Source organism: Mauremys reevesii, linkage group 3, assembly GCF_016161935.1.
Source record: "Mauremys reevesii isolate NIE-2019 linkage group 3, ASM1616193v1, whole genome shotgun sequence".
In the NCBI taxonomy this organism is placed as follows: domain Eukaryota; kingdom Metazoa; phylum Chordata; order Testudines; family Geoemydidae; genus Mauremys; species Mauremys reevesii.
Window position 1 is genome coordinate 181,584,096 of NC_052625.1, and position 24,493 is coordinate 181,608,588.

The 24,493-nt window shown below is 42.7% G+C and overlaps 1 long non-coding RNA gene across 1 annotated transcript in view; it reads left to right on the forward strand.

The window, feature by feature from the left end:
• The window catches only part of LOC120401878, a 59,356-nt gene that overhangs the window by 15,563 nt on the left and 19,300 nt on the right, over positions 1–24,493 (forward strand). The window contains exon 3 of the long non-coding RNA XR_005596806.1: positions 1,175–1,275. This is a non-coding gene — a long non-coding RNA (uncharacterized LOC120401878). The remainder of the gene's footprint in view (positions 1–1,174; positions 1,276–24,493) is intronic.

The window sequence follows — 24,493 nt, forward strand, 5'->3', positions numbered from 1 at the left end:
GCCCATGACAAATCCCCATGAGTCATGTAGCTCCCCACCTATAACAATGCAGGTAAGCTGCTATTCACATTGCAGCTATGATAAGTGCTGGATCTATAACTGCCCTCCCCCGCCTAATTTTTCAGTTAGGGCTTTTTGTAATATTCACAAAACTAAAGAGGAAATCCCCTGTCTTTAAGGAGGTTCCAAGTTAAACCACATTACACCTATTATAGGTTTGGCCTCAGTCTAGTTTTGACAGCTACTATAAATACATAAATCCTGCTATTTTAGAGTCTTTTAAAAGATGCATGCAACACATTGTTCATGAGAATGGAGTGGGCATGTTTCAACATGTAAAATGAATGCTGAGACTCCATCAAGTATTGCTCAGTGGAAAGCTAAAGCTTTTTCGTTAAGTCAAAATATCTTCCAAAGCCCTAGGAAAAAATGTGTATTTTGGGGGGGGGGGAGGGGGATCCAGATGTGTGATTGCAATAACTCGAACTCCCTATTCAGTATGTGGTATGGGTTTTTTATTAAATATCTTTTTAAAATAACCGGGAGTTAGCAGCTGCAGTATGTGTGGGTGGAGAACCCTATCTTAGCTCCACAGGAAGAAAAAATACAACAGATGCAAATCAGAGGAAATTTTTTTTATTTTTAATAAACTGGGGGGCTGTAAGCAATGGATTTTCAATAAACAATGTGGGCTTTAAATTGTACCAGTTGAAGTCTGGAGTGTTAATATCATTCTCATTTGTAAGATAATTTGTTTGTTAACTTTTGCAGGCTTACTCCAGATGACAATTGCTGAGAAAACAAGGCTTCTAGCAGCCTATTTCAAAAATGTGTTTCAACATTTTATCATTTAATTAAACTTTCATTGCAACAAAAAGAAAATATTTGCCACTAGCAATAATTTAGCATCAGGGAAACAGATTATTTAACCACAAATATTTGCCTTTTTTTGCTTATTTTTATTCAATGGTTAAACAAATTAGGCTGCATCATTAGCAAGACACAATAAATGTTTTGTCTTAACAAAAATTCCTTTAAAAATCTTCAGCAGTTTTCTCACTAATTCTCTCTAACCTATCTCCAAAGTGATTTTTTCCTTTCAGTATCTGTGTCCTACATACCCATCTATTTATCTTTAAGCAGATCCTTATTTGATTTCTCTTCTGTCTCCCAGGTCACACCGACTCACTCTCCTTCCTTCTCCTGAGATCTGGGCAGAGGGTCTTCCATAGGCAGATGTGAGTCCCTCCGTGGGCCCGAGTTGGCCAGGGTCAGGTAAGGGCTGTCATTTCTCTCTAGCACCACTGTCTATCTCCCCAGACCCTGCAGGGGACTGTCCATGAAATGCAGGGTCCATGCTGGGCTAAGGAATATCATGAGGACAGGCCAGGACAGCAGTGAGACTGGCTTGAGGAGGTACACATCCTCCTCCCTCTCCAAGTTGGATTAGTTTCAAGAAGAGATGAATATAGCCCTCAGCTGTAACTTTTCTGCAGGACACCCCCGTCTTTCTCAGGGAACCTGGTCAAAGCGGGTCCCTGGCAGTGTGGCCTCAATGGAGCCAGGAGTGCTGGCAGGTGTAAAACTACCCCTGGGATAGAGAGGATTTATGCAGATGGCCCTGGCATCACATGAATTTTGGAGGATCTGCTAGGCTTTGGGGCAGCTTTTCTGTGAGCATACAACACACCCTCCCTCCTCCAAGGACATCTCCATGAAGAACTCTGAGGGATGTTTCCCTTGTAAAATGGGTTATTCCATGGGAGGGGATGATTTTGTCTTCTATCCCCAGGATTTTCTTCCCTCTGCCTTTTCTTCCCTTTCTCTTTCACTGGGTCCTTCTTTTCTTATCTATCACCATTCCTATCAAATACTGCTGTAAGATGGGGCTATTCCTGGGGGCAGGGGGAGGGAGGAACCTTTAGTGAAGATGCAGAGTGGGCATCTTGATTTGAATAGGGTCTGTCTGGGATCAGGATTTTGAATACAGGTCAGAAGCAAATAGGGAGCCAGGGAGTACATGGAGCATTGGATAGGTGAACTGATGGTGGACTTTTAGATGCAAGCTGCTGCATGCTTTACAAGTTGCATTCTTCTCCTCCAGGTAGTGTGAACTGCGGTTGGGTAGTCTGGAAGTGATAAGACATGGTTCACAATGGCAAGGTCCTCATCAAAGAGAATGAGGCAGATAGGGCAATATTCAATTCTCACCCTTGTTGCAATTTGTGGTCTTGAATCTTCTCTCACTTATACTGTTTTTTACATGTGTAACTGTTGGCTTTAATGGAGTTACTCCTGATTTACACTAGAGTGAATGATAAAAGGATTAGGCATTGGGCATCTGGCTCATAAAGACTACTCTGTCTTTGCAGACTAACATGACAATCATTCTGAATGTCCTCAGCTGATGGTTAAGTTAATATTTTGGGAAGCTTCCTGCATTCATATTTCACTCCTCCTTCTCCCACTACTTTGGAATTAAATTTGAGTCATTTACTCTTCATCTACTTGCTTTTTTCCTTCAAGGCATGGAGGCACTCATGGTGATGCATTTTTTTTTTTTGCACAGTTGCATGTAGTCATCTGTATATTAGAGCTGGTAGGGAATTTTTTGATGAAACTGTTTTAGTTGGAAAATGTCAGTTCATCAAAACCAAAACTTAATGACCCTCTCTCATTTCCAATGAATTGCTTGATTTGAAAAAATTTTGGGGGAAAAATTTTGAAATTACGTCCAATTTTGACATTTTCAAAACAATGTTTTATTCAAAACATCTGAATTTAGAACTTTTGTTAAATTATGTACAAAATTATTTTACATAATTGTAAAATGTTGCAATCTAAATGAAATGTTTTGAAATTATTGAAATGAAATATTTTGTCAACACCAATATGATTTTTGTAGTATTGGTTCATGAACATTTTCAAAATTTTTGACTTGTTTTGGGATGGGGGAAGAAAATGTAGACAACTAAAACTCTCATATTTCTTGTCCAGCTATAATGTTAGATATGGCTACTTCCTTGGAGGCAGGTTTTGCCTCTAACTTTTGTTGGTACAAGGTTTAGGGGGGCATGTAGGATATGCACTCCTCTATGACATGGAGCTCAGCTCTCTGGGAGTGAGATGTGGAGAAGATCAGGTGCATCAAAGGATCTGCCACTAAGCAGACCTTCTGGTTCTTCCTCCCCATGGAGACAAGGGAACTACTTAGCCTGGGGATAGAAGATACTTCTACCCACTCTGTGGCAGAGATTTGTCGTGCCTAGCTGAGTTACTCAAGCTAGGTCCTGAGGAAACTGGAATCACCCTTGATGAGTGATTCTGGGCTACATCAGTGTTTCGGTGCTCTGTATTCTCTTTGGCTTTTTCAAGGCCTACTATATGTGACTGTGCAATCATATTCTGCTCTGCTTATCTGATTGGGTTCATTTTAAGCTATTTGTAGGCAGCACAAAAAGAGACCAGATTAAAATCAATGTAGACAGTGTGTTCCTACACATGCCCTGTATTTATAGGTATTAGAAATGGGAATGAGTCATCCAGCAATACCGTTAAGTACTGACAAATGGTTGTCTAAGGCTCTGATAAGTAAAATCTTTCTGACTTACTGCTTACTGTCTGTATCCACATATGGCTGGCAAAGACAAAGGGACTGTTTTACTCTCTTCTTCCCAAAGGACACAACTGCAGTCCTTGCTCAGGCACACTTTCCATTGAAATGGAAGGGATCTGATGGGACAGGAGGACTAGGCTTCAGATCATGTCTTGGGAAGGCAGGGGAAATAAAGGTATCTTGCCCGCACAAGTGTACATGTTTGGGTGCCTCTGTTTTCTCTCTAGTTACAATGATATTTTAAAAACCCTGTGTCTGGTGTTCTAACTCTCCTAAAATTCACACTGTTTTATCTTCCAAATCATTCTGGCTTTACAAGATGTTAGCAGTTAGAAACTGAACAATAAAGCACAGAATAGCAACAATTATAGTGGAAATGTCACCTGAAGAAAACGGAATGTGCTATCTTTATTGTTTATCTGAGACACATTTCTAGGGAACTGTGGTTATGTACCCAGAGGGTCTCAGTTAAAATCATTTTCGCAATAGAGCAAGTGCAATTTATGATATAATAATAAACAGAAATATAGTATTTAAGTGAAACCAGTGCATGCATTAATAGTAAATCTTGTGCTTGCACATTCAAGATTGTTTTATTTTCGCAAAAACATACTTTTTTAAAAAAAAAAGTCAGATTCTGAAGCTTGAATGTGTTCCCACTGAAGTCAATGGCAAAATTCTCATTGACTAAACTGGGAACAGAATTAAGTTCTGTTATGATCTACCAATTTTGAGTAATGTTTCCCGCTAATGGTGGTTCCACAGAAAGGGTACAGGATCTGTGTCTCTGTTTTGCTATAGCAATCCTCTTTCGCTCAAGAGGGAGAATGCTCAGCTCCAAAAGCACAGCTGTCAGAGTTCTAGGCCTAGAGAGGGACAGATTAGATTTGCACATGGTGCCTTCCTTTCCTTGGTCTGCCCAACTATTTAACTATTCAAAGAGCTCTAAGGAAGAGAGAGAATTTGGCCCTCAATTAAAAGGTAACATTGCTAAATGAAATGTTTTGAAATTATTGAAATGAAATATTTTGTCAACACCAATATGATTTTTGTAGTATTGGTTCATGAACATTTTCAAAAAAAAATTTTGTTTGAGATGAGGGGAAGGAAAAAAAAAAATAACTAAAACTCTCATATTTCTTGTCCAGCTATAATGTTACCTTTTAATTTAGCAATGTTACCTTTTAATTGAGGGCCAAATTCCACCCACCTTTACTCATGATGGGTAGTTCCTTACCAGAGAAGTGGTCTCATTGAAAACAGTGCAACTGATTGTGTTATAAGGTACTAGTCAGGATGAGTGATGTTCACAGAATTAGGCAAGGGAAGATAGCACATGGGATGCTCTGTAGTCTAACTGCAATTTACATTTTGTTCACTTCCTGTTCCAGAAATCTTGATCCCTGTTTTTCAGCTACAAGTGCCTGAGATTTTATTGTTGTTGTATTTATAATGTTTGCATGCGAGATATGAGGAAGGGTTGCCTTGGTTTGAGTCAGGCACTGGTGTGAGTGTAGGCAGCCAATGTGCAAACATCCCCTGGCCACTCTGCCAAAGCATTTCACTGCCACACCTTGTTGGTTTTTTTGTACTGGACTATCCTCAAACAGCAAAGTGTGCTGTAGGTTGGATGTCACAAACTGGGGATTAAGAGGAGTCCAGGAAACTTTCTTTCTTTTTCACTTTGCAACACTAGATAGGATTTGGATTTGGTCCATGGAAGGTGAAAAAGTAAGGCCTGATCCTGCCTCTCTAACGTGAGTTGCACTTGCTCCCTCTGGTCTCTCTCAGTGCACCCCATCAGGTGTCAGGCTTTGTGCTTTTACCCTTCCCTGGGTAGGACTCTGCAGTTCCCCATCTGAGAACAGGGCCCAGGCTACAATACCCTGTATATCAGCCATTTGTAGTGCAAGGCTCATTTCTTTAACCTTGCCTTCTCTAACATAAACATTATAGCAATGTGTGTGTATAAAAAATTCCAAAACAAAACACTCCACTGCACACATTTCTCCTCCCGGGGAGAGGATGAGAGAACAAACATATGACAGATGTTTTTAAACTTCCAGCTTAATGCACTGCTGGAAGATGCTCAGACACTATGGTGATTAATGCAGCATAAGAACCTATAGAGAACAGAAAGTTGTAGATGAATCCTGATGACTAATATCTAACCAATTGCATATTTTGGCCCTGCAAGTTCCGGTTCCCAAGAAGGATCCTGAAAAAAGATATAGGAAGAGATTTTTCACAAACATGAGTTGTGTGTATTGCATAGGCTGAACTAAGTTATTGCTTCAAGGTCTTTGTCTTGCATTTTCAAAATTTGATTAGTGATTGTTTTACAGACTCCCAGTCTGTGTAGCATACCAACCCCTGTATGTAATGTGCACTGCTTCCCAACCGTTCATATTCAGGGTTCAAAAAATAGAAATGGACAAATGAAGTTGACCCCTGGGAACTAAAATAGTGTATGTTGAGTCATTAGCCTCTGGAAATCTTGTCTTTTGGAACAAATGCTCAGTGGATGCTGATAGATTTTTAACTGCTTTATTTCTACATCCAGAAAAATCCCTCTGCAAAGCATCCACCAAGCTCTGGCTCAGTCGATGTGTTCTGTGCAATGAGACATGGCATGTCCAAACAATGCCCATGACCAGATGCTGGGGTGGTTAGGATGCTTGCTAAATATTGGGAGACCTGTGTTCACTTCCATGCTTTGCTACACACTTTCAGTGTGACCTTCGGCAAGTCACTTAACTTCTTTGCGCCTCAGTCCCCCATCCATAAAATGGTGATAATAGCATTTCCATACCTCACAGGGGTGTTGTGAAGAGGCATACATTCAAAATTGTGAAAAGTTACAGTAATGGGGACCATATAAGCACCTTACGCAGACCCAAACTAGCAGGTCCATGAAAATAGTGTTTCCCTTTCTTCTGATAGTAGCATCACCTTCTGCTGAATGGTGGTAAAATTCCAGGGGCTTGATGGATTATTTCAAGAGGATGAAAAATCAGTGAAGTGAAATCTCAGCATATTCTAAGTGCAATTTATTTTATTCACAATCACAGTTCTGGAACAAAATGGTTAACAGCATGCAGGGCAATCTCCCCACCCCCGCTTTCAGAAATCTCAGCCCAATATGAATGTCTGGTTCCTAGAGGGCAACTCTGCCTCAAAAATTTACCTTAATCAGAGATTAAGGAAGAGGGCAAAATCTTCCACTGCTTCTCCTCCAGTGCCTTGGATAAACCCAAACTAAACAATACCATGTGCCTTCCAAAACTAACAGTGTGCTCTGGAGGCTAAGAAAAAAACTTGGAAGACTGTGGCTACATTTATGCTTGGACCTGGGGTTGTGATTTGCAGCTCGAGTAGACATACTCGTGGTAGCTTTCATCAAGCTAGTGAGCTACAAACAGTAGTGTAGATGTGGTATCATGGGCAGTGGTGACAGAGGCTAGCTGTCCCCAGTATGTACCCACGAGATCTGGGTGGGTGTGCACTCGGTGTGGTTAGCCTGTGCTGCCGCAGCTGCACTACTGTTTTTAGCGTGCTAGCTCAATGAGAGCTAGTATGAGTATGTCTACCGGAGCTGCGAATTACACCCCAGCTCCAAATGTAGACGTAACCCATGTACAACCTGCCACCTGGTGACATCTCCCATAGCAATAGTTTCTGAATAATGTGTTGTGAATGAGAAGTCCATGTAGTGCTTTTGGAATCTCTGTGGATTTACATATATGCAGCCCTCATACTTCCCTTTGTCACTTATTAGTTTGCTTAGCTTGTTATTCTAAACAGCGACTGATGCTAGACTACTTGATGCTGTTTATCAAGCCCACTCCTGCTGTGGTGAGAAGCTGCTACGCTGGAGACCTCTTTAAGGGTTCTTTTGCTTTGATCAAAGTGCATCTCAGATCGTTGCTACAGTGAGTGGAGGCACATTGTACATAATTCTCTGACAATATCAGCCTTGATGCCCAGCTTATAAGCTTCATTCATTTCCTGGCTCACTCCTTTTCCTGGTCTCTTCTCCTCCTCCACCCCCCTCCAATTCCTGGTCTTCCAGACTACTACCCTCTCCTCATTCATGTCTTTACTTAAGACTCCCTTCGGCTGTGATACTCACAAGGAGTGAGCCAGTAATGATTTAAAAAAAAAATGGCAACAAAAATACTTTTTACTGCCCCAGCCAAATATGTGCTTGCCTAAAATGAGTAACCGTGATCATCTTGCTGTAACCTTTTTCCTTCCTGCTGTTTGTTAACCTCACTCATCATGTCATATCTAATAATAGGTTGTAAGCTCTTTCTCTAAAGCATCTTGCATAGTTTTGGGTGCTGTAAACATAATATGTAGTTGTTCTCCATTTGCTGCCCAACCTCCCCCCCTCCCCCATTGCAGAATCCCATACTAATCTCATTTCTTTGTTCGCCTCACTTGTCAAGCACGTTGAAACGTCAATTTCTCCTGTGCTTCTTCTAACCTGACTGTGGGATTTCACTCCTTCACCTTGGCCACCACAGTGACGAAGGCATGCATGAAGGTCACACTCCCTGCGGGACATGTGAACAGTAGAGCGGGCCCTTCCAATCAGAATGTAAATTCAGCTGGGCAAGTTGCTGCAGTTCTCACAAATGCTTCTTTAACCACTCCTAATATCAGGGTACCTGTTCCACAGCAAAAATTCCCACGAACTTCACTGGTCTTTCAATGAAGACCTGAATGAATAATTTTAATATTAAAATAGTGGTAAAATAAGATCAGTCCAAGATACGTTAAAGTGTAAGTCAGTGCCCCCCCGAGGACAGGGACTCTGAACCGGGGGGTCATGAAGAGCTGTCATGTGGTTACATCTACCCTGTCCTGCCTCTATAACTAATGGCTGTAGGGCCCTGGTTAGATGGGAGAGGGTGTCAGTGGGGTCCTGCTATGGAAAAGGTTAGGAAACACTGTGTCAAGAACCCTTCTCACTCAAGAGAATGTCAGCTAATGAAACACTCAAGCCACATCACGGTATTGTTCAGATCTAATCTAGTCCTGTCAACTCCAGACTCGAGAAAAGTTCTGAGTTGGAACTGAACACTGTGGTTTGGGCCCATCTCTCATTAACATGAGTTATTATTGAATAGTTTCTATGTAGTGGCTGTATGTGGGAGAGAGGAGTGAAATGTCTGTGTGGTGGGGGCGAGTTTTCTTTCTGCAGAGATGTTGGGAAGGTGAGAAATGGACTGCATGTAAAGTTTAAGCTGAACTCCTCTTTGAGAGAGGGTGTAGTGTCTTTTTGCTTTTATGTGTTAGTGTGGCTGAAGATATAAGAGGCCCTCTGCTTTGGCTCATTGCACAATGTATGTCTTATCTATATAATATTTGGAATACAAAGCTAAGGGGGGGTCATTTTATTGTTCAGACAGGGAGGGTGTTATTGGCTGTTTTAGGGGAACGAAATGCCTAGTATCACTGGAGTAGAGCACAGTTTACTGAAGAGAAATATGTTTCTAACACATGCAAGCTACCTTGCACAAACACTACCTATGTTTTTGAGGGAGAGGTGGGACAGTCATCAGCCCATTGCATGTGACAGGTTTCTGAGTAAATAGCATTGAGGGTGGTTGCCCTTAATCACCCAGTTGGCAGACCCAACAGCTGGCTCTAGCACTGCAGTATAAATCATGTGCAGAAAAGGAATGTATTGATATTATGGGCCAGATCTTCAGAGGGTATAATACGCTATAGCTCCATCGACTCAAACAGAGCTACGGAGATTTATGCTCTCTGTGGATCTGGCCTATGGCATACTAGCAAGTTACCTGTCCTATCCTAATTAATTAATATTTAATTTATTTTTTCAATTAATATAGTTTATTTTAATTTTGAACAATGGGTTGGGTGTGTCTTTGCCTGCAAATATCCTGTTATGTGACTCTGAGTGGCTTCTGTGACTTTTTGCTAGGGCTGAGCAAGGTGCTTCCTATATTACCAATATATTATCAAGTTGTCATAAAATGGGGGATTTATTTTTATGGGCAAGTCATCAGCTAACACCAACTGTTGTGCTGTACATTTGTGTTTTTTTTATTTAATGTATGTTTCTCATTTGGAACTTACAGCCCATTGCAATGGGCCATGGGTTTCTATGGTAGGTGCCAGTTGGACAGAAATAATGTATCATTCTTCAAGCAGAGGAAGTTAGCAACTGGCCTGTATTATTATGGAATTACATTAAGGTTCTGATCTTGATCTCTGAAGCCCTCAAAGGGTTTGGCTCAAGCTATTTCAGGGACTGTGTCTCCTTTCAGAATCAGTAACCACTAATCTCACTGCTTTCATACCAACTGCAAGAGTCACTTATTTGACTTCTTTCCCACCATAAATCAGTAAATTATAAAAGAGCAGGCAGGGGAGAGAAACTTGAGACAGACAGACAGACACCTAACAACCACTCCCTCCAAACCCCCAGCCCCTCCCCAAAAAACCCACCACAGCAACACCAATTTGTAAAGCACTCAGACACCACAGCTGTGAGCCCACTTTGAGAGTTTGGGAAGAAACTCATACCTGACATCAGTGGAATTACACCCATTAACACTGTCATGGAGTGTGGGGGAGTCGGGGCCCGCACCCCCCACTTCCTGCAATTCACCGTGACTGTCAGCTAGCCAGTAAAACAGAAGGTTTATTAGACGACAGGAACACAGACCCAAGCAGGGCTTGTAGGTACAACCAGGACCCTCAGCCAGGTCGCTCTGGGGGGCAAGGATCTTAGACCCCAGACTTGGGGTTCCCCGCCTCTTCCCAGCCAGCCCAAAACTGAAACCAAAACCCTCTCCAGTAGGCTCTCCCCCCTCCTTCTCTCTCCCTCTCCCTTTGTCCAGTTTCCCAGGCAAAGGTGTTGACTCGCCCCACCCCCCTTCCTGGGTCAGGTTACAGGCTCAGGTACTGTCCCTCACCTAAAGTCATCCCCTGCTCTCCCATCCCCCATGTAGACAGTCCACTAAAACTAAATGACATTCCCAGGCCAATCCACCCCGCTCCCTACTGTGTCACAAACACCAAATATGAATTTGATCCACAGCGTTTTAATGTTATGTCTTGCTTTGCATTGGATATAACAAACCAAATTCTGCCCTCTTTTTCTCGCTTACAATCCCACTGGGGATGCATTGATGTGGAACAGAATGAGGCTGGCATTCTATTTACGTTTCCATTTCCTGAACCACCACTCCTTCATGGCACCTGAGCACAGATTCATCTCTTCTGTTTTTAAGTTCTTCATTTTTAATGCTCACATCCTGCAATGCACAGAGATGCATCAGATATGTTGGGTTTTATTTATGTTTTCCCTCAAACTTATTAATGATGCAGAACACACATAGATGTCATTTAGACTCCTGTATTTGTCCTTCATATTTTGAAACTATACAATGTAGTCTCACCTGCTCACTATTATTCTATTCAGTTTCTGGACTAAAAAGTTGGTTTTATCCCCATAAAAGTCATTGGGAATTCTGCCATTGATGTCAACATGACAAGAATTAAGCCCTAAATTATAATTGTCTCCTAATTCTGTTTTTCCTTCTGTCTCTTTCATTAAAGTATTTCCTCTTCTGACTAATAGTGCTCTTTATTCTGTGTTTAAGCTTCACATCAGATATCACCACTGCTCCCAATAGTCCTAGAATAGTGTGAATGCTTTTTAAAAAAACTTTATCCATGAATCCTCAGAGTTTCTGAAAATGTTGAGAGATGACTTCTTGAGATTAATCTTTAGAGAGCCCTAGCAGGTACTGAACACCCTTGGCTCCATATACTGCATATTCTGTGGCAAAGGACATGATCCCATTAGCTGTGTCATCTTTAAAACCTATGAACCAAACATCCACACTTTTATACCCATGCAGTTCCAAGCTATAGTCCCAAATGCTCAAACTTAAGTACGAAAGCCATACATAGGCACTTATATAAATGACTGGATTTTCAGAGGTGCTGAACACCACAACTATCCATGATTCCAGTAGGAATTGTGGGTGCTCAGCATCTCTGACAATCAGGCCACTTACTTAGAGTCTCAGTGAAGTCAACGAGAGCTGTATGAACTCACTGACTTTCAGTATTGTGACATTAAGTGCCTAAAATTAGGCACCTCATTTAAAAAAATATTAGCCAAACTCTCCAGAGAGCTACATGGCCGTAACTGAGTACAGAATTTAGTCTGTGAGGTTCATGTGCTCATTGCCATTTGGGGATGATTTACGCGTATAGACCTTAATAACAGTAGTAGGAGTTAACCATATCTATCTCCCATGTATCTGTGTGAAAAACAGATCCCCTACCCGGGAGTTTTCCTTTTAACTTTTTGTTTAATGAATGTTGTAATATGCAATAACATTTTGTTACAGAGAGCAATGACACATCCTGTACCAGAACAGATATGAACACTGACATCAGAAGAGAGAGAGCTTTGTTCATCTGTTCTAAAAACAAATATCCACATTTTTTCTCCCATTGCTTGAAAAACAATTCTGTGCTTTAATACATCCACCGTGTGGGGTGAGTGGATCTGGCCTGGAAGCCAAAACCAACAATTTCCACATGTTGAACCAGAAGCTAGAAAAAGGAATAAGGTGGGTCTCCATTCTCAAGTCTGCATGTACATATGAGGGTTTGGAATCCCAAATGTTCTCACAGATGGCTCACTGAAATTATGCTGCCACCAGGAGAAAAGATTAGATGAACTTGCTGCTTAACCTCTTCCCCCCACCCCACACTGATGAAATAGAGTAAATAATTAGGAAAGAGCAGGATGTTTTGCTAGTTACTGTCTTCTTCAGAACCCAACACTGCAGATTTTCACTCTTCTTTTTCCTTCAAACTCTTTGGATTATTTTTATGTCTCCAAAAATAAACTGCATGTAACTGTACTTGGGTCAAAGATTTCCTAGCTACCCGACCAACACTTCTTCACTCACATCCTTTCCCAGAGAAATAAAGCCCCACTTTGGGTCTGGCTTCTTGGTCCCAAATGCAGGGAAATGAGCACTTTCCCGCCTATGTATATCAGAACTCTGATTTTTCTGGGCCTCCATCAATATTTTTCATGTTGTCTCTGAAATTCACAGAGCAGAAAATTACAGAATCTCTCCCTTCTTTACAATATTATTGGATGCATCTTTTAATATTTTATTGGGCTCTGCCTCCTAAAGGCTTGTTTTATAATTGCAGAGTTTTTCACAATAGTACCCAACTTACTTGTCAGCTAACTTTAATAAAATAGGGAAAAGACCGGGGGGTGGGGGGAAGGAGGTTGTCTTTGCCATCTTCTTTCTCTGCAAGACTCAGTATTTGTGTGTCATCTTCCCTGATTTTAAAGAGTTGAATCCAATAGCTAAACGGTTTGTGTTGCTAGCACAGTAAGATGGTTGTCTTCTTTGAGGCTGTTCTCCATGTGAATCCAACTAATACTGCAGCCATTCAGGTTTGCTGTCACAGTTCTGGACTTTGATGGCAAGTATCCAAGATATACAGAAGTCAGGTTCATCTTGTGCAAAAAGCTGTGGTCAAGCCCTTCCTGCATATTATACTGAGCTGCACTCGGATGCACATGGATGTGCCTGCAGTGTTGCAGGCTTCATGCTAACTGGCATTTATTTTGCTTTTTAACATTATTGAAACAAAAACCAATGTCCCCCAAGAACTCCACTCAAGTATCCCAGAATGAGAGGTTGATCCATTGGCCATTAAAAGACTGCAGATGATTTTAATTGACTTCATGGAGCTCTGGATCACACCGTTAATGAGCATGTAAGTTAGCAATGGGACACATCTCAGATTTACCTCCAATGGCTGTATTCATACACAAATCATTAAAAATCTTATTTTATTTTGACTATGTAAAATGGCCACCCTCTCACTCTCTCCAGCTGACAGACCCCATTGCAATGTGCTCCCCATTCCCACTGTCTACCCCATCTTCTCTCTTTCTTGAGAGGAAAAGAGGGGAATGAAGGGCAACTGCTCTGCAGAGGCAGTCAGGGGAGAGTTTGTCATTCTTTGCAGGCAAGTAGGAAGGATGGCTATTGGGATTCACATTTACTATTTGCCAAATGCCAAATCTAAGTATTAGGTATGTGGGGTGAAATTCACTCAGGTGGAGAAGGTCAGCACAAGGCTGATGTAGCGCTAACATTCAGGCTGGGTTCATGCATGTGTTGAAATGTAAAGGTCTTGGATGGAAACAAACTAGAACTAAAATATTATAGAAACATCTAAAAGTAACAAAGTTTTTCTATATATAATCTCGTTCTGCTATTAAGGTCAATCTTTGATTATAAAAGTGGGGGAGATGTCATGAAAGTCCCAATTCTAGCCCTGATGAGTCATGAGATATCAGTACGTGTGCTTGTTACTGGTCCGGCTGTAAATACTGCCTGTCCTGCTCCACCGAACAGCGACATTTTGGGGAAAAAAATCAAACAATATTTCTTTAGTTGGTTATATTTAAAAAAAACCACAAATCATAGCTATAGATGGCAGGCACCTCCCTCAGGTTTGCAAAGGCTTTAATTAGACTACAAGCTGTTTGGGGCAAGGACCATCTTTATGTTCTGTGTTTGTACAGCCCCTAGGCACTACTGCAGTATAAGTAATGGGATGCCTTTATGACTTCCATTACTATAGAACCTGAACATCTCACAGCCTTTAGCATGTTTCAATTTGTAACATCCTCGTAAGGTATGGAAGTGCTCCTGATTAACTCCATGGGAAACTGAGGCACATAGACACTAAGTGTTTTTTTGTCTACGGCCCCAAGGAAGCCTGTGGCAGAGCAGAGAACTGAAGACAAGTCTCCTGAGTCCTGGATTTGCACCTTAACCACTGGACCATCAACCCCCCCTCTCAGCCAGCACACATACTTTACAGTGTAGTGTTTTTTCAGAGACCATTGCTCTGAGCAGCAACCTTTGCATATTCTGTTAGATTGAAAGATATGTTTGCAGTTGGAAAAGTGTATTTTTTTTATTCCCAAATATGCTCATTCTTCCTGCTTCAGAATAACTTGCCTTTTTCTGGTGAGGCGCTAGAAATAGTTGCTCCAAAGAAAATTGTCAGGAAGCCAAAAATTGCCAGATCCTCTTTGGAGGCAGAAAAAAACCCAACTGTTCACCCAGTTCTATTTCTAGCCAAACTTTTAAATTCTTGGCTACTTCCGAGGAAAGTACTACATAAGTCTGCTAATAGGTTATCTCAGTAAAAGAAAAGACTCATGACAAGTAACCTTTCTCTCTTTCTTTTGCTTTAGAACATTTTAATTGTGTTCCAATTATTTCAGCATATTTGATATACATCCAATATGTATTGCTACAGTCTGCAGGAAACTGATTTTCCAAGGCCTTATACAATATAGTGAGTCATAACTGAGTGCAGCTCCTTCTTCCTCCCCTCCCCCCAAACAAGTGTGAGTCATCAAGTGGTAAAATCTCTCATGCTATTGTGCAGAATGAACTTCACCTGGTTGCAGAAGCCAGTACAAAGCTGACATAGAAGTTGCACGTGAGGGTTTACTGTGTGAGTGGCCACGAGGCTGCTGACACGTTCCCTACACTCTACGGCAAATGGCTCCAGGCCAATCCATCAGAGGCCATATTAGACAGATCCCTTGGCCCCAGTACGCCATGCAACTGGAAGGCAGGGACTGTGGCTGCTGTTCCAGCCCAGATTTGCACCTTATTCCTGGGCAATGGGGGTGGATTTCACCTTCCCAACTACTCTGTGTCCATTTACACAGAATCCAGATGCTCAGGCTTTAAGCAGATAGAATGGATTCCAACTAAATAATTCCTCACTTTACAATTGTTCCCTTTTCCATTTCAAATACAACAGGCCATATTTATGGCCTAATGTAACTTACATTGGGGTTCAATTACTTCAGTAGAGTTGCACCAGCGTGAGAGCAGATTATGATCCTTGTTTATAATTTTGCATACGCAAAGCTTCTAGTCTATTCCCCATACTACCTCTTTTCAAGTCCCCTCATATTTCAGCCATATTACCTCAGTTCAAGTCCCCTTGACATTGGATGCCTCAATAGGGGGAAAAAATCTGTTGCCTCATGCCCTGGAAAAATAGAACAGTTCTTTTTCCAAAGGAAGACTATATTTCTTGTTTGGAGTATGGATATTTTGCCTTTGAAAGGTGACTGCATGGCCTTAACAAAACATAACACTGCTATGTTCTTCTAATGTAGAACTCTAGATAAATCCCAGGCAGATGTGCATTTTATTGCACTAAATCTTTGGACCAAATCCTGAAGTTCTCACTCAGGTTTTAGGCCCAAATCCTCCCCCAGTTGAAGGGATGGGCGAAACACCCATTGACCTCCATGGTGCATGATCAGACCCTTAGTGAGGTTTTTACTCCCATTGACCAAAGTATTTGAAAGAATAAGCTAAGTAAAGCCAAACCAGGACTTCAAGATATTAAAAACTTCAAAAATGCAGGAAACTGCATCTGGTATTTTCAAATTTTGCAGGGAATTGAAATCCCCAGTATAATTCTCCTTCCTGGCTGAATCTAAATCTAAATGAGGCCATATACTGAGGTGGAAGTTGTGCATCTGCCCTGCTATCACTTGGGAGTTGGTCGTACGAGTGGAACAATTTGGTAAGACCGTGGGGTAAAGGTGGAGGTGCTGGGGCACACTCAAGATGCTGTCTTTCAGGTCAAACTGGATTATTCACTTCACTTCCTCAGAAAGGCTTGTGACTCCTGCTCAAGTTAATTTAATTATCAGACTGTCTATGGAGTATCTGCTACTCCTTCCTGCCCAATCACATTTGTGAATATACATTCAAGTTCTGTACAGCTGTTTGCTTGGAAATGGAGGTCTATAAAGCTACTACTTTTCAACTCCTTGTTGGTTTCTTTGGGATTTCATATCTGTCCATGTATATTTATAATGGTATACTGGTAGCCATCTATAGCTCTATCTACATAAATGCAGACAGATCTGTTTATGTATGTAATGATATAGATAAATTTCCTTGGGCTGAACATCTATATTATAGATAGGGTTATCTATAAGAAACCAATGAGGGAATGATCCGTGGTATCGCAGCTGGTCTCTATTTTCTTCTCTTTCTGTAAATTTGCTCTCCTGTTATGTAATGGGAGCTAAGTACATATAGTAATAAATATATTTCAGTTTGACGAAAGCTTTCATCCTCAGCTTGGGAACACACATGCAGATGTCTATAGTAATTACGTCTTTTGTGTTTACCTTCAGACTACAAAATTCAGTTCAGACCCATGAGCCCAGCATTAATAAAATGACAGAACCAGTATAATTTATTGTTAAAACTGTGGAGGTGCTGTGGCAGCTGTTGCTTGTAAATCTAATTAACCATTTTGCTATTAAGACTGTTTAGAGCGGCATGAAAGCAATTCTCAGCCTTTGTCATTGATTATGTCACCAGTTCCACTCTAGCACTTTCCACAGGTATTGTAGATAGATTAAAAATAGAGCCCCCAAATGCTGTCACAAAGGCTGATGCTATCTTGGCATGATTTGCCCTTTGGAAAGACATCAGCTTGATGTTCGCAACATTTGCTGGGCAAAGTCTCGCTACATGTCCCGTCTGTCTGGTTACAAGCTGGAAAGTGCACTTCTCATCAAGCTATCAAGACAGATTTAAAGAAAGAAATACAGTATTTGGGCTTCTTTTAATGCCCAGATTATTCACTTGCTCATGCAAATACACCCCACCCCTCCCAGTCGCCCTTATGAGCAGTCTTTCTCATTGCCATCAAAAGAGAGGCAGGGATTCAGGTCAGGGGCTTGTGCACCTGTTGGGGGTAGTTATACCGTCCTCTTTGCACTGAGCCGCTCTTGGCCCAGTATATTTTTGTTGCCAGCCCCGAAGCGAGAAGTAACATTGGAAACGGATGGAAGAAATGTGAAAAGCTAGCAAACTTCCCTTAGCAAAAGCTATGTCTGAATAACAATCAATATATTTTTTAACCGCAAAAGGTTAAAATGCCTATACTCTATTAAATAAGAGCTTGTGGAATTCTTTTTCTTTGTTTGTGTCCCATAAAAAAGGTACGAGTGGGAGAATGAATGTGCTTTCTGTCGCTTGTCTCATACAGCCAGGGGCAAATTCAGCTGGCTTTTCTAATCACATAGAGACAAAGGGAATAGTTTCCCAAACAAGAAAACCACCTAAATTACTCAAAATGCCTCTCTCTGTCTCTCAAATATTTTCATTCTTGCATGTTCAGATAAGTAGGAGTTTCAACTACATTTTGCATGATTCATCCAAAGTAGACAGTGGGGTGGGGCTGGGGACGGGAGACCCACTGGGGACAGCTTCCCACCATTCCAGTTTGTTAGCCAGGCTCACATCTTAATCCATCTGAATTGTATCTGAACCATTCATCTGAACTATTCCTGGAAGATTTCATTCATTGTGATATATTTTAGTTAGTAGCTGACTTAAGTAAATAATTAAGTGCTTAATCCTGAAAGGCGCTGAGCCCTCTGGCTGTATTCCAGCAAAGTATTAAGTATGTGAATTAGCCCACTTCAATGGGACTGTACACATGCTTAAAATTAAGCACATGCTTAAGTGTTTTGCTGGATTGGGACTGGAATGTCCAGCAATTTGCAGGATTGAGCCCTAGATTTTTTTAAACTATCCTAGATTTTTTTAAACTATCCTGCCTAACAGGAGAATAATCTCATTCTGATTTTTGCTGGGGAACTAACTGAAACCAAAGATCTCTTCAAGGTGGCAATTAAGGATTTAAAATCAGATGTGTTGTTTTGGGTGATAGTTTCTGTGTGTTCTTCCAGAACACACCCTGGTCTGTTTTTGACAGACTCGCAGAAGCAACACCATATTATAGTCATAACACATAGCAAGAGAGATTGATAACATATGTAACTCAAGCCAAAAGTCAGCAGATTTAAAATGTCAGGAATTTAGATGAAGCAACAGAGCTGTGAGAAAAATTGTACAGCATCACCTCCTGGCATTGTATCTGAGTTTCTGTTTGCTTCCAGTGTTAACTTCCTTTTCCAAAGCCCATGATAAGAGGCCATTATTGATTGATTGATTGATTGACTTATTTATTTGATTATTGTAGCACTTAGGAGCCCCAGATGTGGTCCAGGATCCCATTGCGTTAGGCACTGTACAAAGATAGAACAAAAAGACCATGCTGCATTACACAATTGTGATTAAAAAGAAGCTGTAAGTCTAACAAGAAATTAATATTTATGAATACCAATAGAACAGATAGATGTTATAAAGAGGGTTTAACTGAGTAAGTCTTGCATTCGAAATCAATGTGGTAAAATGTGTCTGGATGGTTTCACTGCCTATGCCTCAAATTCAGTGTATTTAATTAAAAAGTAGTAAAGTATCAGTATGCTGGATCAATAGCTCATGTCAGTAAGCTTTTCCATTATAAGACTATCATGTACTTTACAGAACCACTTGCATAATATTGGAGCAAAAGGTCTAATCCAGTGCTCTCTGTGTATAGCACAATACCTCATTGGTCAGTCTCTCAGTCTGATACCAGTTATTTCCCCTGCCAGACTCAATGATCTGTTCCAAGGATTCAGCAGCAAGTCACATCTTGGGGGGAGGATGGGATTTTATATTAAAACCCTTAGGTTATTCTATGTATAAGAATTCTGATATGGGAGCGGAGAACATCATTTTATCCAGGTATAAAATTTAGGACCATAGTTCTTAATGTCGCCTAGTCCATCGGTTCAATGATGACATTTTCATGCTCTCTCTTTTCGTGGATCCTGGAGTGACTCTGAAGTCCAAAGTGTGACGTGCATGCTCGTCAGCTAATTGGGCAGACAAAGTCTTTGGTGAGAGTCTTGGTAGCTATAGCAGTGGTACGGCGCTTTTCCCTTGCAGCTAATAATCAATCATTTCTGTCCTCTTCAAAGGCTTGTCAAGTTCTGAGTGCCGTGTGTTGCCAGGCTGATATATTTGATGCAGCCTTCTTGAGATCATCTGGTTTTATTGCACCAAAGTGTATGCTGTTCTTGATGCTGTCCTTGTAGCACTTTCTGGGGGCAGCCTTGATTCCGATGTCCTTGTGCCAATTCTCCATAGAATTTTTTTTTGGGGATTCGATGTTCAGGCATCCTAATGATGTGTCCAACTCAGCATAGTTGGGCTTTTATCAGCATGGCCTCGATGCTTGTTGCATTTGACTTTTGGAGAACCTCCAGATTGGTAAAGGCCTTAATATAAAATGTGAAGAAAAGATAGTTCATTTCCACATAATCAAAGGCTTCTTTGGTGTCTAGACATAATATAGTTTCTGGTGTGCAGTTTGATCTAACAGAATGTAGAGCATTAAGCAATCTTGTGATATTATCTGAACCTTTCTGTTTCATACCTGCATCGAGTCTCTCTCCAATAGCTATTAGGAAGAAAATATTCAGGCTTGGTAGATAGTACTACTCAGAGCGTTTTAATACTTGTATTAAGTAAAGGAAATGAGATTGTTAGAGGCACCTGTGATGTTGCACTCCATATGTTTTATGGAAATATGCTTATGAGTGTAGATATGATGTAACTGGAATATACTTTATGCAAAAGGTCTCTTGTAAGGTATCATTACAAAGCTTATAATGTACTGAGTGTATTCATTTGTATGTATCATTCTTGTATCTGAAGCTAGAAATATGAAATATAACTCTGAAGTCCAATTGTAATTATGCAAATTGTGGGCCATTAATGGTGGTTTGGAAGCTTGATGGCTCCCATTGACTAGGACAATTGGTTGTAAGTGGCTCTGTATACTTGCAAACCTCCCTGGGTACATGTGGGCCAGCCCTGGAAGAATGAAGAATGAGGTCTCAGAGGACATGTGACCATGTCACAGGCCTGGTCTACACTAGGCGTTTAAATCGGTTTTACGAGCGTAAAACCGATTTAACGCCACAACCGTCCACACTAGGAGGCACCTTATATCGATTTTAATGGTCTTTAAATCGGTTTCTGTACTCCTGCCCGACGAGAGGAGTAGCGCTAATATCGGTATTAACATATCGGAATAGGGTTAGTGTGGCCGCAATCGACGGTATTGGCCTCCGGGAGCTATCCCACAGTGCACCACTGACCGCTCTGGACAGCATTCTCAACTCGGATGCACTGGCCAGGTAGACAGGAAAAGCCCCGCGAACTTTTGAAATTCATTTCCTGCTTCGACAGCGTGGAGAGCTCATCATCACAGGTGACCACGCACAGCTCATCAGCACAGTTAACAATGCAGTCTCCTGAGAATCGAAAAAGAGCCCCAGCATGGACCGCTCGGGAGGTACTGGATCTGATCGCTATATGGGAGAGGATTCAGTGCTAACAGAACTGCGTTCCAAAAGACGAAATGAAAAAGTATTTGAAAGAATTTCTAAGGCTATGACTGCTAAAGGCCACAGCAGGGACTCCGTGCAGTGCAGAGTGAAAGTTAAGGAGCTCAGACAAGCCTACCAGAAAACCAAAGAAGCAAATGGAAGGTCCGGGGCAGGTCGAAAAACATGCCGCTTCTATGATGAGCTGCATGCAATTTTAGGGGGCTGCGCCACAAGTACCCCACCCCTGACCGTGGATTCCGAGGTGGGGGTTGTAATCTCTGCCATGTCTGAGGATTATGCAGACGGGGAAGATGAAGAGGAAGAAGAAGAGGAAGACCTCGCAGAGAGCACACAGCACTCCGTGACCCCCAGCAGCCAGGAGCTTTTTATCACCCTGACGGAATTACCCTGCTCCCAGCCCTCACAAGCAACTATTGCAGAGAATGACGCCCTGGAAGGGAGCTCTGGTGAGTGTACCTTTGCAAATAGCAAACAGTGTTTTTTAAGCAAGCCTTTTTTAATGATTGATTTGCCCTGAGGACTTGGGATGCATTCGCAGACAGTATAGTTACTTAGAAAAGTTTGTTAACATGTCCGGGGATTGAGAGGAAATCCTCCAGGGACATCTCGATGAAGCGCTCCTGTAGGTACTCCAGAAGCCTTTGCAGAAGGTTTCTGGGCAAGGCATCCTTGTTCCGCCCACCATGGTAGGACACTTTACCATGCCATGCATGTAGCAAGTAATCAGGTATCATTGCGTGGCAAAGCATCGCAGCGTATGGTCCCGGGGACTGCTGGCATTCAAGAAGCATCCGCTCTTTATCTTGTTCTGTTATCCTCAGCAAAGTGATATCGTTCAGGATAACCTGGTTAAAAATCAGGAATTTAAGTAAGGGGGGTGGCCATTTTTCTACTGGGTTCGTGGAATGCAGCAGCTTAAAAACACTTTCCTGCACGTAGCGGCCGGGGAGGGGAGGGTGAAATGCCGATGATCTTTTCTGTTTGGTCACCGGCGAGGCGATCTTCCCAAGCTACCGGACAAGCAGTGGGTGGGGAGGGGAAGGTTGTTGATTAGCAGGAGCTAGCGTGGTATTAGCCATGCGTTGGGGAGGGTAAATCACTGAGACAGTGGCTTACCATGGCCGCATGCAAGCTGAATCCTGAGGCCTGGACCTGTGTCTGTGAGATCTGTAACCCCAGAGATGCAAGTAGTCACTATTAAGATGAAAATGCGACCTTGTAGGGAAATCACATGTGCTATGTAAGGTGAATAGTGCTTTTCACTGTGAAAGAGTATAACCATTGTTCTGTAAAATGTATCTTTCTAAATATTTATCTCCCTCATGCAGCTGCAAATTTTTCAAGCGTCCCTCCTCCATCCCAAAGGCTAGCACAGATAAGGCGGAGGAAACGAAGACGCGAGATGAGATGTTCTCGGATATTATGGAAGTTACACGCAATGAAAGAGCTCATCTGAATGAGTGGAAGGACGTGGTTTCAAATTACAGGAAAGAGGCCAGTGAACGTGAGGACAGGAGGGATGAACGTGAGGACAGGAGGGACAACCGAGATGAGAGGTGGCGGCAGGAAGACCGGCAGGAAAATCAGCGGTGGCGGCAGGAAGATCAGCGGTGGCGGGATGCAACTCTGGGGCTGCTGCGTGATCAAACTGACATGCTCCGGCGTCTTGTGGAGCTTCAGGAACGGCAGCAGGATCACAGAGTGCCGCTGCAGCCCCTGTATAACCACCCTCCCCCCTCACCATGTTCCTTAGCCTCCTCACCCAGACGTGTAAGAACGCGTGGGGGGAGGCTCCGTGCACCCGCCCACTCCACCCCCGTGGACAGCCCAACCAGAAGGATGCCGTTACTCTGAATTTTTTTTTAATGGCCTTCTCCATCCCTCCTTTCCTCCTCCCAAAGCACACCCTTACTTCTCTCCCTCTTTTTATAATGAAAAAATAAAGAATTCATGCTTTTTAAATGAGAGTGACTTTATTTGCATAAGTAAGCTGTACTTGAAGGGGGAGGGGGAGTTGCTTACAGGGACTGAGTCAATCAAGGGGGTTGGGTGTTCATCAACAAACACAGCAGTCACACTGTACCCTGGCCATTGATGAAGCTCGTTTTCAAAGCTTCTCTGATGCGCACCGCTTCCTGGTGTGCTCTTCTAATCTCCCTGGTGTCTGGCTGCGCGTAATCAGCGGCCAGGTGATTTGCCTCAGCCTCCCACCCCGCCATAAAGGTCTCCCCTGACTCTCACAGAGATTGTGGAGAATACAGCAAGCAGCAATAACATAGGGGACATTGGTTTGGCTGAGGTCTGAGCGAGTCAGTAATGTGCGCCAGCGAGCCTTTAAACGGCCAAATGCACATTCCACCACCATTCTGCACTTGCTCAGCCTGTAATTGAACAGATCCTGACCACTGTCCAGGCTGCCTGTGTATGGCTTCATGAGCCATGGCATCAAGGGGTAGGCTGGGTCCCCCAGGATAACGACAGGCATTTCAACATCCCCAACTGTTATTTTCTGGTCTGGGAAGTAAGTCCCTTGCTGCAGCCGTTTAAACAGAGTAGTGCTTCTGAATACGCGGCGTCATGAACCCTCCTGGCCATCCCGCGTGGATGTTTGTGAAACGTCCCTTGTGATCCACCAGTGCTTGCAGCACCATTGAAAAATACCCCTTCCGGTTTACGTACTGGGTGCCCTGGTGCTGCGGTGCCAAGATAGGGATATGGGTTCCATCTATCGCCCCCCCACAGTTAGGGAATCCCATTGCAGCAAAGCCATCCACTATGGCCTGCACGTTTCCCAGAGTCACAACCTTCGTAGCAGCAGCTTAGTGATTGCTTTGGCTACTTGCATCACAGCAGCCCCACAGTAGATTTTCCAACTCCAAATTGATTCCCGACTGACCGGTAGCTGTCTGGCGTTGCAAGCTTCCACAGGGCTATCGCCCCTCGCTTCTCTACTGTGAGGGCTGCTGTCATCTTGGTATTATGGCGTTTCAGGGCAGGGCAAGCAAGTCACAAAGTTCCATGAAAGTGCCCTTACGCATGCGAAAGTTTCGCAGCCACTGGGAATCGTCCCACACCTGCAACACAATGCGGTCCCACCAGTCAGTGCTTGTTTCCGGGCCCAAAATCGGCGTTCAATGGATAGAATCTGCCCCATTACCATCAGGATCTCCAAAGCGCCGGGCCCGCGGTTTGAGATAATTCTGTGTCCACGTCCTCATCACTGTCATCGCCGGCGCTGCCGTATCCGCCTCTTACTCGCCTCGGTTCGAAGGTCCTGGTTCAGCATATACTGCACGAGAGTGCGCGAGGTGTTTAAAACATCCACGATTGCGGTATGGAGCTGAGCAGGGTCCATGCTTGCTGTGCTATGGCGTCTGCACGGTTCACCAAGCAAAAAGGGCGCGAAACGGTTGTCTGCCGCTGTCAGGGAGGGAGGGAGGGGTGAGGCTGTACCCAGAACCACCCGC